Source organism: Fringilla coelebs, assembly GCF_963513975.1.
Source record: "Fringilla coelebs genome assembly, chromosome: 5".
Lineage (NCBI taxonomy): Eukaryota > Metazoa > Chordata > Aves > Passeriformes > Fringillidae > Fringilla > Fringilla coelebs.
The window spans coordinates 14,968,160-14,982,105 of record NC_140033.1 but is presented as its reverse complement, the minus strand read 5'-3'; the positions used below and the strand labels follow the sequence as shown (position 1 = coordinate 14,982,105).

Here is a 13,946-nt window from a genome sequence, read left to right as displayed (position 1 = left end):
AAAGGTAAGAGGGTCTCATTCCTCATTATTCCCCTCTAAGGCAAAATTCAGCTTTTATTTCAGTTTGTTCAGTTTCTTATTTTACAAAATAACTTGTAGACTATAGCTTGAACTTCTTATATTCTGTCATTTTATTGATTCCTCTGCATTCTTAACACTCTTGCAGCCTCATCAAAATAGAATTCATGTACTGGCCTCACGACTAATAATGACTGCAGAAGCTTGTGATTCCATGGGTTTAATGATTAACTATCAAGAAGAAAAACTCTGGCCCACTTAACATACTGTTCTAGTTTTAAGTAACTAATAATTTGCTTACAAAGCTACCTTTTTAAAAGATATTTCCAAGTTCCCAAAGCAGCACCAAAAAACCAACCCAAACCAAACCCAAACACACAAAACCCACACCAAAACATGTGCAGTGTGCAGCTTAAAAGATGTGACAAAGAAGGACATTAGGAATAATAATAGGATGCAGTACAGCTACATACAAACAGAAACATGGAATATTTTATACAGGTCTTGCAATTATATAAAGATTCAGCGTGGCTACTTTCAGTTCCACAGTGTCAAAGATCTGCAGGCACAGAGCATACTTAAAGGCACATATTCATCTCATATTCCATGTTGTAAGGGCCACATGCACATTAAAGCTCTGTTTAGAGTAGCTGTGCTGCCTTGAAGCAAACTCCCCAACATTTTCAGGTCTCACATGCTGGTTTGGTTCACAGAGCAGTTTCGGTGTGCACAGTTTACACCCCCTTCAGAGGAAACTAAGCCAAAATGCTCGACTCCAAACACACAAAACTTGTTCCAAATTCTAATGGGAGCATAAGGGCCCAAAGCTACCTGCTGATCTACTGGGACTGTGCCAACACCTGCTGACACAGAGAGAGCTTGTCTCCAACAACCGAGTGGACTGCTGCAGACTAATTATGCACATGTTAGATGAAGTTAGAAATATCCTGCTTGAAAACAAAAGATACAAAAAAAAAAAAAAATCTGAGAGAGCATGATGTATCTCCTCTATTGCATGTTCTGAATTTTTCATTGAGGGATGTGCACTGCTGTCTAGAGTATTTTTCAGATTTTTCATTCTGAGGATTTCACTATATCCCACATGTGACACTCGAGATTAACCTTAATTTATCTGTAAGGTTTGTGCACATGAATTCCAGTACAGAAACTTCATTAATGATCAGGAGGTACCATCCTTGTCAGCTTACCCTCTTGTGTCAAGTGAAAATTAAATAAACCTTTGAAAAATATCATTAGAGAAAAGATTCTATGTTGTGCAAAACAGGCATAAATATTCTACAGCCAGTATTTGCATTTAAGGACACAAAGTGTGTAATGTAGGTCAAATTTTCTCTCTAACAACATCATAAGGAGTTTTTTTTTTTCTTAAATGAAATAAGAATGCTAAAAGTAATACAGGATTTACATAACTCCTTCAATAACAACCAACTTGATCCACTTGTACGTGTGTTGACTGAACACAGAATCTGATAAATATGAACAGAAGCTTGTAATACATTTACTTCCTTCTAAATTAAGGGATTTTGGTAATAAAATAGCTTTTATTTCAAGGTAGAGAAAGTCTTCAAAGAAAAATTAATCATATGCCTTCTCTAAAAGCATTCTACACAACTGGAAGTTTGAGCAAATAAAACACTGCAGCTTGCTGTCTAAAACAATAGTTAGAAAATGCCTACTCAGTAGGTTATTCTGCTCCTTCTTCTACTGCTGTGAAGTCAGTCAGAGGGCAAGCTCCTTTTTCAGAGTAAGCACTTATTCTTTCACTAATCCAGTGCACCAGTACAGAGGCCATTAACTGTCCTTACAAGAATGATCTCTGAGGGCTCCTAAAGGTCCAGAGGCATGTCTCATTGCCTTCCAGAGCAAAAAAAAGCCTGGGAAGATCTCTTCTAGAAATCTAGATGGAAAACACATTTTCAACATCAAGCAAGCTTTAGTGCATCCCAAAAACACAACTTGTCCTCAGTTCCAGAGAGGCTTTTAGCAACAACTCACAGAATGAGGCGGGCAAGTTTATTTAAGAAGTTTTTTCTTCATATGTTTTTATTCTACACTTGAAAGAAAATTTTCTACATTGACAAACTGACACAATTATGACAGGTGCCAAATAAATTTCTCCTTTCTCCTACTAAGTAAAGGTCGCCCGACCATGAAAAGGAGCAGCATGCCTAAAACATCAGTGATTTGCATGATGGTTATTACGGTGATGACAGGACTGTAAAGTGAGCAGTTTCCATGTCGCCCAGCAGAGACTTCCCATGAGAATCCTCCTGGCCGGGTCCTGCCTGCAGCCAGGCAGCTCCTCCCAGAGCTCTGCTGCCCAACAGCGAGCTGTACACACCAGCCCAGCACAACCAGCCCACAGCCCAGCTGAGGGGCATCTGTGTCACTGCCAGCAGCTTCCTACCAGCTCAGCCACTTCCCCTGCTTGCAACACATCACTCAGAGATCCAGTGGTGATAATGGTGTCCTTCCTCCCTAACTCACCTCTAAATCTGAAGGCAGTGCTAGGAGAAAAAGCAGCATTTCACCAGCACTTAGGCAACACGAAGGAAAAACATAGCAAGTCTCACCACAGCAGGGAAGCTTCATGCCAAAGACAGATTCCCTTCTCATTCTGTCACTGGTCTTACACAATGTCCCACTCTGCTATGGAGCTGAGAGGTAGCAGAGACAGATCATGACTGCATCCTGTTTGAATGACATCTTCTCCCCAAAAGAGATGTGCAGACAAGAAACCTTCATCACCCAACCTGAGGTCTCCTCAAGGGATACTTCATGCTCTGAAGTCTAATACAGCTCTCTTGCTAAGCTTACCACTAAGCTAATGTGATGCCCTCAATGAAGCAAGAGATTCCTCCCCTTCCACCTGATTTCTGGCCACTTAGAAACAATGTGATTGCATCACCCAAACCTCAAGACTCTCACAGTCTTACTGTTTGCACTGAATGTGTGGTCCAGCAAACAGAAGTCCTCATACAAGTCAGATTCAGTTCCAGCTATAGGAACATCTCCTATAGGAACATCTCCTTCTTCTCCATCCCACACATGAATTGAGAAAGGAAAAAATCACTTTCTCCATACAGTCAAACATTTTCCACTCTCACGTCCTCATGTGGTCACTTCTGTCAGCAAAGCGGGCAGCGCCCACACTTTAAAAATGTGAAAGTTCATTCTGGTCACCTCTCCTTGCCCAGCCTGTGGTCTGGCAGTCTGCCACTGAGATTTTTCTCCAGGACCAATTTGACTTCACCCATTTTGTCTTCTACATGGCCCTACCCCACCTGTTTTTCAGGCTACTCTCTTAATTGCAGACAATCAGGTGTTTTCTACCTATTTCCAATCACACCTCCTTAGATGTGGCAACTTCCCAAACAACATTTTGCTTTCCATCCTTCCCTCTGCTCCTCTCCAAAGCATGAACACACCCAATTCTTGTTTGCGTGTACTTTGCAGCACCTCCAGGCCACACACATGAAACTTAATCCCCTAAATCTCTCCTGCCTCAGCACACTGGGACAAGTTGGCAAATTAGGGAGTGCTAAAGCAGCCAGCAGTTGCACAGTAATGCACTGTATTGTACTGGAACTAATCCCTCAGTAGAGCAGGGGCACAATGTCTCTGCTAAAAGTATTGTCAGCTAGAACAGGCTCAGATAATGCAGTTCAGGGACTACAGTCATCATCAGACCAATTCCCTGTGTTATGCAAGACATCAGACTCTACAGAATTGATTCCTGTTTAAATTAGATAATATCATAATATCTCTTTGAAAAACATCCTAAATTTACTTCTAGGGATGAAAAGTTGTCCCAGTGATCTAAATATAAATATGTATTATTTACATAAATAACTATATGCATATATAAGGAAGTATATGTATACATACACACACCCCTTTTCACTGCTAAACACTAACCTCTGTGCCTCTTTATTTAAAAAACTCTCTATTATTTAATTTTACCCAAGCAATCTCTAACCATCTATGATCGTGCCACCCCTTAATCTTATTTCATATACTAAACAAGACCAGAGATTTTTTTAGATTTGCATCTCCATGAGAAGAACTGTAAGCTCTACCAAAGGGTAATAATCAAAGTGTTTACCATAAGCCTTCTCAGCACCTCTAACAGCAGTAAGCACACAAGAACTTCCATGACTGATCTAAAAAGGGCAAAGAATCAAATTATTCCCATTTTATAGGAAGCAAAGCAGAAAAAAATAATCATAGGTTAATCTTTCAGACTGCAATGACTATCCAGAAGCTGTGTGTTGGAAAGAAAAGATTACTCTGAAGCCCCATGAAAAGCTCTTTTTCATTAAAAAGGCTCTGTGGGGCAAGGGCTGTTTTCACCTTGCTCAGAACAGCATAAATTCAAACCACGTGCTATGCTGAGCAGGAAACAACTTAACCTGTAAACCCAAGGCCCTCCAATACTTCTCTTACTACACTAAGCCTATTAAATTTTACACAATTAAGTTTCACATGTGGGTATATGAAACATTAAATCCAGAAACAGCTAATAAAATACTTAGTGAAGTGTAGCAGGCAATACGAACTGGGAAACAGAAAAAAACTGCCCAAAACCAGAAGAAAACAGCTTCCAACTCTTACTTCAGCATCAGAATTCCTTCACCTTACTACTCCCTCAAATTTACACTCATCAAATCACTCCCATTAAATTCCCTTCAGAGCAAGCAGGGAGTAAAGAAAGCTAAGCAGGTTTCATCTCAAAAGACACCTGATACTTAGGCTTGCATAAACTTTTCAGTATTTTTGCTTGCACGCACTGGAATCTTGCTCTGTGATTAGCAACACTTTCAAATGAGACCACAACTATAATGTCTGAATGCACTCATCTCAACTACACCTCTCAAGGAGCTTTAAGGATACAAAAAGATCCGGCATATGAGAAACTCCAGGTTTATCTCCTGTTAAGACAGCAAAAAGGGTGCAGGAACAGATCTTTAGGCTTGTACAAGCAACTGTCACCAAGAGAGTTTCTGAATGGTGGCATCACTAATGGTGTAACTCCCTAGTGATGGCATCAATCACTGGTATTACATGTACTGGCATCAAGATGGAAAAATGGACATGCAATTAACAGATGACAGTGACCACATGAGACATGGCTCAGCACCTGAGCCCCCCCAGCACATGGCCAAGTCCCCCTGCCATGGGTCAGCTCCCACCCCAGGAAGCTGTCCCAGGCACACAGCAGTCACCCAGCCAGGGCAAGCAGCACTGAATGCAGCTCCATGGCTCTTACCTAACACTTGGGCACTGCTCCCATCGCTGCTCCTCTAAAGCTGCCACGGTCCAGAACGAGCCCAGGGCTGCCAGCAGGTGTGTGCCCAGAGCCCAGGTGTCCTCAGCCTAAACTTACACCTCCTGGCAAGCACCAGTCAGGCAGATGTTTTGCACATGCACTAACACTTACCTACTTGATGTCCCTGAAGACTTCTTGGGGTCTAAAGGCATTTCGATACAATGGCAACTGTACAATTGACAATACCAGAAATAAAACCTCCTGAAACAGTCTGGGATATTTTTTTGAAACTGTAGTAAGGACTGTGACAAAAGCTTAAGCAGGACCTACATGGTCCAGATTTTACTCCAAAGTCCTATTAAGATATTGATAAAAAGGTATTAGCATCCCTTCAAACCATGTGTAGCCATTAAATGTATCGACTAAGCCTTAACTTAAAACACCCAGCAACAAAATTACCAAATGGGCTCTGAGGTATAACATTTTCAACAGCTAAGCGAAATGCAAGCAAAAAAAAATTCTATTCAAAAACTTCTGCAGAAAATATTTTGTTCCAGTGCTGCAAACTGTCACTTCCAGTTTGTATTTAATGAGAAAGCAATACATGGAAAACCAGAACGAAATTAAATTGAGGAAATATACCACTGCCATAATTAGATTTGTCCAGTTCTCTCATACGCTCAAACTCTACCTCCTCAATAATTTTTTTTTATTTTTACACACAAATTTAATTTCACGAAACAATTACCCTTTTCAGTAGCTTGGGTCTGGTCAGCTCCCATACCCATTAGCTGGAGATGACATTGGCAGTGCCAGGCTGAGGCAGTTCCACAAGCTTGCCTTGGTGCCTGAAGAGCCATACAACAGCTGCATCCCCAGACAGCCACCACGGCCGGGACACAGCTCAGCAGTGTGATTTCAGATTAATTCTTGTGCAATTCTGTAACAGCCAAGCAGGCTGTGCAACACAGATGGCATCCCCAGACTGGCAGGCACAGCCCCACACTTTTGCTAGGAAGAGAAAATGCAGAGGGGAAATACCCAGGCTTGCTCTCACATAATTCCTACTGCTCTGCATGCTTCCTTCCTCACACCATCCCCACAGGAGGGACAGCAGATCCTCCAGAAGACCTCCAGCATCCTCCCTGATAACATGAATGCACGCATTCACACAAACCTTCTTTGTGTGGTTTTATTGTGAACTAATTTACTCTCTAGTGAGCAAAGAAGTCCACAACTTTTGAGAAAAATTTGGCTTTCAAGAGAGAGAAGGGAGAACTGTATTGCAGGGTTTGTACTGGCCTGGGTTATTTCTACTTCAAGACAAGGTCATCTCTGATGAAAAAGTTGCACTACCATAAGCTTCCATATACCTGCCAAGCACAGGACTGGCACACCTCCAGATCCAAGTGCAGTTTGAGTAAAGCCAAACAGAAGTGCCTTTTCCAAAGGCAAACAGGGTTTTTTTTTAAATTGTTCTATTGTGCTACTTGCCTTGGTTTTCTTAACATCTACTGTTATATGTGTCACCCCTCTCAGAAAGGTAGGAGAGAGATAATAGCACAATATCATAGATAAAATGAGAGCTAAACAAAAGCAGCAAAGTATAACTTATGAACTAAGACTTGAAGTATTTATGGTTTATGAGCAAGAAATGAAAGAAGGAGTTAGACCTTCCTAAAAGTAAAACTCTAAATTAATTTCATACCGTACAGGAATGCAGACATGCCTGTATCATGCAATGAAGTGGCAGAATAGAGACCTCGGTCACAGCAATCAGGGGTCAAACATGCTTTGGTGCTGAAAGGGTCAAATGCACTCTGGGGCTGACAGGGACTACAATCACCTGATCTCCACTTGGCTGATTAGCCCCAAGCAACTGCCCTTCCCCATCAGGGAGCATGAACCAGTCATTCTTGAGAGTAAGAAGCAAAAATAAGTATTTCTGCTGCACAAGGAAGCCCAGCACTCAGCTGCACTGCAGTGTGACTGGCATTAGCTCAAGCTCTGGTCACCATGCTGTATGGAACATGTGAACATGCACTGAAATAAACAGGTCACTCACTAGCTACTCTCCTCTAAGGATTAACTCTGAAAATATAATCCCTGAGAACCCTTACCACCTTTAAATAAGAGGGAAAAAAGGAACTCCAGAAGGCACTAGGTCATTTCAGCTTTCATTTGAGAGGTAGCTTTCAGTCTTAGAAAGCCCTGTGTACACTTTCAGCTTTTTGTCTGTTTACACTGCACTTGAGGACATCTCCCACAGTTGGCAGAAAGCAGAGACATCCCAAATACTTGGCTCAGACACGAACAACAGGTTTCCCCAGGTGGTCTGGGAACCCAACATTTCCAAAAGGTCAATCAGAAATCAAAGAAATGTCTTCTGAACCAACAAAAGAAATACACAATCAAGTCAAACTATAATCAAAACATTTACTCAGGGAAGCAGAGCCATCTGTGGCTATGGATTTGGATGGCTGCTCCTGATCACTAGAACTGTCATTTACCAGAGGGTTCAACTAGTCTGCAATTTGATGAATGGCTGTGCTCCACATGTATTTATATACCAAGTCCAATATGCACAAATCAAATTAAGGACAATACTGCCTTTAAATTGCATATTAAATCTATCCCTCTTACAATGACTGCATTTGATTCTTGTAAATTAAAGGTTTCTATTAAAAAATACATTTTAGCTTTTATGACTATAAATCTCATGCACAGAAGTATGAAACACCATCTTCATTTCACTGGCGGTGAAATCAATCAATTTCACATCAATCACTAGCACTTATAATAATGAAGACTAGTACAGATTACTATTATGAAAAATTTATGGCAATAGTACCTGATGATTACAACATTAAAAGAACATAGAGGTCACAAATTCAAGAGAAAAGGGAAAATAAAGGTCTTTTGGTGTGTCCCCAGATCAGTGTCTACAACTATGGCCCTCATGGATACAGGAGGCAAATTAAGCCAGCAAGTTTATCCTTCTGAGGGCAAGGACTCATGAAGAAAGCCACTACATACAAAAGAAAGAATGACACCCTATATTTCTTTTGCAAATTATGGAGGTTTTTATCCTCTAAAATATAGCTTTAGCATGAAACTCAGCAACCTCATCATTCCTGCTCTGGGGCTCACAGCTGTGAGGAGTGGCTGTCGCTGCCTGGGTAAAGCTTACCAGAGCCTGGTACTAATTATGTAACAAGGGCAGCAGCAGCAGGAAAAGGAATACACTTCCTGTAGCAACTCTCTGCAGCATGACTGAATGCTTAACAGAGCTTACATGTGCTAAACAAATACCAGTATAAGTAAATTCAGATGAAAAAAAAAATTAAAAAAAAAAAAATTAAAGAAGCCTTTCTGAAGAATGCACAGCCCAGCAGCCTGGCATCCCCGAGCCAGGATAACAAGTGCTGCCAGGATCTTAGAGACACTTTGCTTCCAGAAATGTTAGTGTCAGAATTCAGCTGACAAAGTAATGCACTGTCAAAAGTAATGTGGTGAATATAGGGTAGCCAACCACCCAAACCACTGTAGTCACTGCTGCCTTACCAAGCTACAGAATAATGTTTATTTAGGTCCAACTGGGAAAAGGGCAAAGAATTAAAAACAAAACAAAAACCTAAACAAAGCCAAAAAAATCCAACAACAGACATCCGCTACATCAAACAAGACTAAACCACAAAAACCACTAAACCACTGTCTTTGGATGTCTTGAGTACATCCAAACCTAAATTCAGTCACATTTACAGCTCAGGGATTTTGAGATAATTTGGATACCTCTTGTATGCCAGGAAGCAATCAGCCCAACATATACAAATACACTAAACCTGCAAAAAGTACATCAGTCAACAAAAATGTGATTGGTGTCAACTCTTTTTAGAAAGCACACTTGTAACTAATGCTTAACTACCAGAGTCAAACTTTACTAAAAGCACAATTTTGTGAGACAGCTGGTTTCAAAAACATTGCCAGCAGCATCATGACATCAGCAAATGACCCAAAAATGCCCACATAAAGGCACAGAAATGACAGTGGATTTCTGGTTCAAAAGTTGAAAATTCCATCTTGCAGAGCAGTAACATTATTTTTGCACACCCTCACATACAAAAAGATTTATCAGCAAAGTCAAATAAATAACTTAAAAATACAATTATTTAATGCAATTAAGTGAAATCTTTTAAGAATAAGAACATGCATTCGGGAACTTCCTCACATTACAACTTATCCTTGATTTCTTAAAAGCATTGATAAGTACCACAAACATATTCAGAAATAAGCAAGAAAAAAAAAAGTGTTTATTCACAATAGAAAAATAATTTTCTTTAATAGAGCAAAGAACTGATGTAATGCAAGGCTATCCAGATGACCAAATAATTGTCAGCCATGCCCATACTAGGCTTCATTCAATTTCTTGCTCTTCAGTTGTTTGTTCTAGAAGTTCACTACTTCTTCCAAGCAGCCTAGCTTTTAAAAATAGGTACTCTGTTATTTTTAAACAAAGTTATAAGGTTTGCTATGTCTGCAGCAAAGAACTCTTAATTGCCTCCCTTACCCAGACTTCCCTTTCCTTTTTAAACACTCACACATATTCACTTATGCTCCCACCTCTTATAGCTACAGCACACAAATCACTACATCTTCATGGCAAGATTACTGTAGCCCTGAAAATTGTTTTCATTTTTTCCCCTCCATACAGAACACTGCATTCCCAGTTGTATATTCTCAAGTTTAGGGCAGGGCATTCCCAGTTGTATATTCTCAAGTTTAGGGCAATTGGTTGCTTCACACCTCTGAGCCACAAGTCCAATAATTACATTTCACCAACTCAAAACAAGCACAGAGTTATCAACATACCTATAGGTAAAGCTACAAGCTACTTCAGAAGTAATTACAGTTAAATAATAAAACAAAAAAACAGCAGGGTCAGGTCAGTTTTAAAAAAAAGTTCAAGTTGCCATTAATCATTACTGAAATGACTGCTTAGCTAACACTAATAAAATAACCAGAGACTTCACAATGGGACAAGGCAGCTAAAAACAGAGCTTTAATAATCTGTGCTGAATACTGCCTTCACACTGGTAACTTTCAAAGCAATATTCCTGGAACAAAAACCACTGTATGACTTTTCTGCCACGCCTTCAAAAAAAAAAAAAAAAATCAACACAAAAACCACGTTGTATCCATAACACCCGATACACCCAGTTCCAAAGCAAACTGCAGAAAATTTCTTCATATTTGTTGTTGACTGTTTCTAATGAACAGAAGTTGCTCTGTTCCAAAACAGAAGGTAGACTGTTCAAGCAGTGACTGAAAGCTCTGAGCTGGTAAATCCTAACTCTGGAGTAAGGAAAAATAACTCACTTGCTTTATTTAGTGCTGTCTGTTTTCAAACTTGCAAAACAGAAAGAAACAATGTTATCCACCTTCTCCAGTCAAGCTGTTTCAGCTACATGCTGTTTTATGTCTGAATGTCAAGCCTCAATTTTAATTATTTACTTTCTATCTATTCATTCTATTTAGCAAGGCTGCAAAATCATTCAAATCAGCAGCAACAGCACCAAACAGATTTTTCCATCCTTCTCGTCCTATGCAATGACACTGTACTCTGTATTAAGCTGCATTCTAAATCTATCTTGCTGCTCCTTCTTGGCTTGAAACACTTAGTTAAAATCAGGACAATACAGGAAACTACACTAAAAGTTCAGTAAGTAGATTTTCCCTACACTGAGCCGTGCTTCAAACATATTGCCCAGTACAATGCTGGATGCTCTTTTTCTGAGAGCATTTCAGGCACAAACTGAAGGATTCATTCTAAACAACATTCTCCAGAAGTTTCACCAGCTGCAAAACTTGGGTTATCTACAGGCCATAATCCTTTGTTCAGCTAAATGCAGGCTGACTTTCAGATGTGGTGGAGAGGGGACAGGGAAAAAAAATTAGCAAGAGAGTATTTAACATTTATATGGAATACCAGTAGAAGGCTGAAATAACTGGAGCTTAAGTAACGCAAGAAGTCAAAAGAATGGGATTTATCACAGTTGACTGGTGAAGTAAGTTTGGAGTTGGTACTGCTCTATCAGGGCCTAATTCAACATCCCCTGTGCAAGAAATCCACTGGAATCTGGAACCTCACAGGAAAGCTAGTTTCACACAAAAATTCACATCCCAAAGCTAGAAGCAAGAGAGGTCTCCTCTGCAACAACACTTGTGCTCAGGCTGAGCTGCTGCCATTTCACATGCTGAGCCTTTCACTGAGTTCAGAAGGGCTTACATGACACTATATAAATAGTGACTACAATATCCGATATATCACTGGAGATTTTAACCTAAGGGAAAGGGAAAGAGAATGCTTTGCTACCTCATCAGAAAAGCATGGGCTGGTTTCATATTCTTCACTTTTGATAATACATAAAATAGAAAAGCCTGTGTGTTTTTGTAACTATTTAGCTTCCACACTAGGGCAGGTAGGAGCTCCTTGTTGCCTAGGCTAAACAAATTCAGTGTGGAAATACAGTCATTCTCCTGGTTTAATTGCTACTGGCATGCAGACCTTGCTGCATTAGCAAGCTTAGAGTTTGGAATTACCACTAGTATTAATACTGGTACATTTCACCAAAATAATAGCTCCAGGACAGAGCACATCCATGAAACAAGTGCACCCTGGTCACGCAGCACAATGTAAACTGCACGAGAATCATGGCATACACTCTGAATAAAGTTTATAAAGAACCAATTACTGCCCTGCTACTTATAGCTGCTTTAGACAGCCATTATCTATGCTGGCCTAACAGCAAGGCTAAGCACTTTCTGCTTCATGCCCTAGCTGTAGGCCTAATTTTTCATTACAGCTCAGGTTCCCTGATAAGATTACAAATCCAACCAGAAATCCAAATCTATTAATGCAAAGTCACTTCACAAAAACAAACAAAACAACCACAAAAAAAAAAAAAAAATCATGCAGCAGGGTAGGTCACACAAATTGAAAGCAACTATCTCCATTTGACATCACAGGCCTGGGAGGCTCTGACTCCATTTCTGGAACAGTTCTCCACTGTGGGCAGCTGCTGGCCTGGGCACTGCCCTGCCAGTCTCCCTCAGCTTCAATGCACACAAAGCAGCAACACCTGATCCTGGGATCATCTCTATCTGCTGAATGCTTGGCCACAGCTCCTTGGGGACATAAGGTAAGGTCTGCCCTGACGAGCTGCTTCAAGGTCAAAACCCATTTCTTTTGCCTTGACTCAATTAAATCAGCTCTTCTTGGCAACTAATACTTCTAAATCAGGCATTTCCCAGCTGCTCTCAGAAATCATCAATGCAAATCACTTCTGGTTTGCGTCAGAGTTCATAGTCCCCCATTCACTATAGGGAGCACAGATGCTTTCAAATTAAGTATTCATATATTAACTGTTTCAAATTGCCTTAGAAATTTAAGTTTACGGTAACTGTCTCGCTGTAGTCCTGATCTGTAAACCAACTGAGACCTGCCACAAAATTTGTGACCAAGCATCTCATTCCTCCAAGCCCTTAACATCAGACAACAGAGAAGCTTCTTTGGCTTAAATGAGACCTAAGAGGACAGAGCACAAAGGGAGTGCTCACAAGGTTTACCAGGAGCTAAGAAGGAACTTCACCGGGAAATGGGAAACTCTGAGTTCAGACACAATGGTGTGTGAATGGCACACTGGTAGTGCCTCAAGGCCAGGGAGGGAATTACACTGAGGCTTATATAAAGCTTTCACAATGGGTCACACATTTATTAAAAGCTACAGACAGATATGTCTCTATAATAATCCATAACTTTACAGCTGTTTCAGGTAGTTTTCCTCACCAGCACCATGAAGCCAGAAGACTGGATGTTAGCACAAGCTACAAACTCTGCATTGCCAACTGCTATGAATCAGGCAGCAGCCTCCCACACCTCTGACTTCCACTCCATGGCTGCATTCAGCTTCCACCACTTACCACCCCTGCTCTTACAGCAAAAAGGGAAAGAGGGAAAAGGGAAAAGATCATTCCACAATAACAAAGCTCTAGTGTTTTGGGCAACCTTGTTTCCACTTAAATTTTTCTTAGTACTACTGACAACATTTGAAGGATGGAGAAAAGAGGTAAAAGGCCATTTACTCCAGCATATGCTATGGTACCAGATATTTAGAAAGAAAAATGGAATATTTACACAAAATTTGTTAAGGTAACTGGTGGTTTACAGACATTGTCAGCCAGTATCAAAAAAGTCTTAAGAGGGGGTCAATAGATCAATACTTTTTCCCCTGGAATTTACAGGTTTCTCCAAAACAGCTACTTAATTTTTTTTCTAAGACAGTCTACTTTTACAATTTGTATCAAAGAGAGAAAATTCCGTGCCGTGTAAAATTTTAGTATTTTGCTACATCATGCTATCCAAACTGTTAATTGTATGCTTTAAGGGATTTCACCACTGAATCTGAAGAAAGGCTAAGGCAAGAAAGATAGCAAAGAAGGCTCTTTCAGCTTTTAAGAAGTTTTTTAAATAAAATACTGTCAGGACTGGGTTTTTATGGAAGTTTTTTGCTATTGTTTGTGGGGATTTTTTTTAAGAAACACGACAGCTAAGCAGATAGTATGACCTTAAGATCCTCCT

General features: G+C 40.2%; 1 protein-coding gene across 4 annotated transcripts in view; it reads right to left on the bottom strand.

The window, feature by feature from the left end:
- KIF21A (kinesin family member 21A) overlaps positions 1 to 13,946 on the bottom strand; it is an 85,794-nt gene that overhangs the window by 57,912 nt on the left and 13,936 nt on the right. The window lies entirely within an intron of this gene.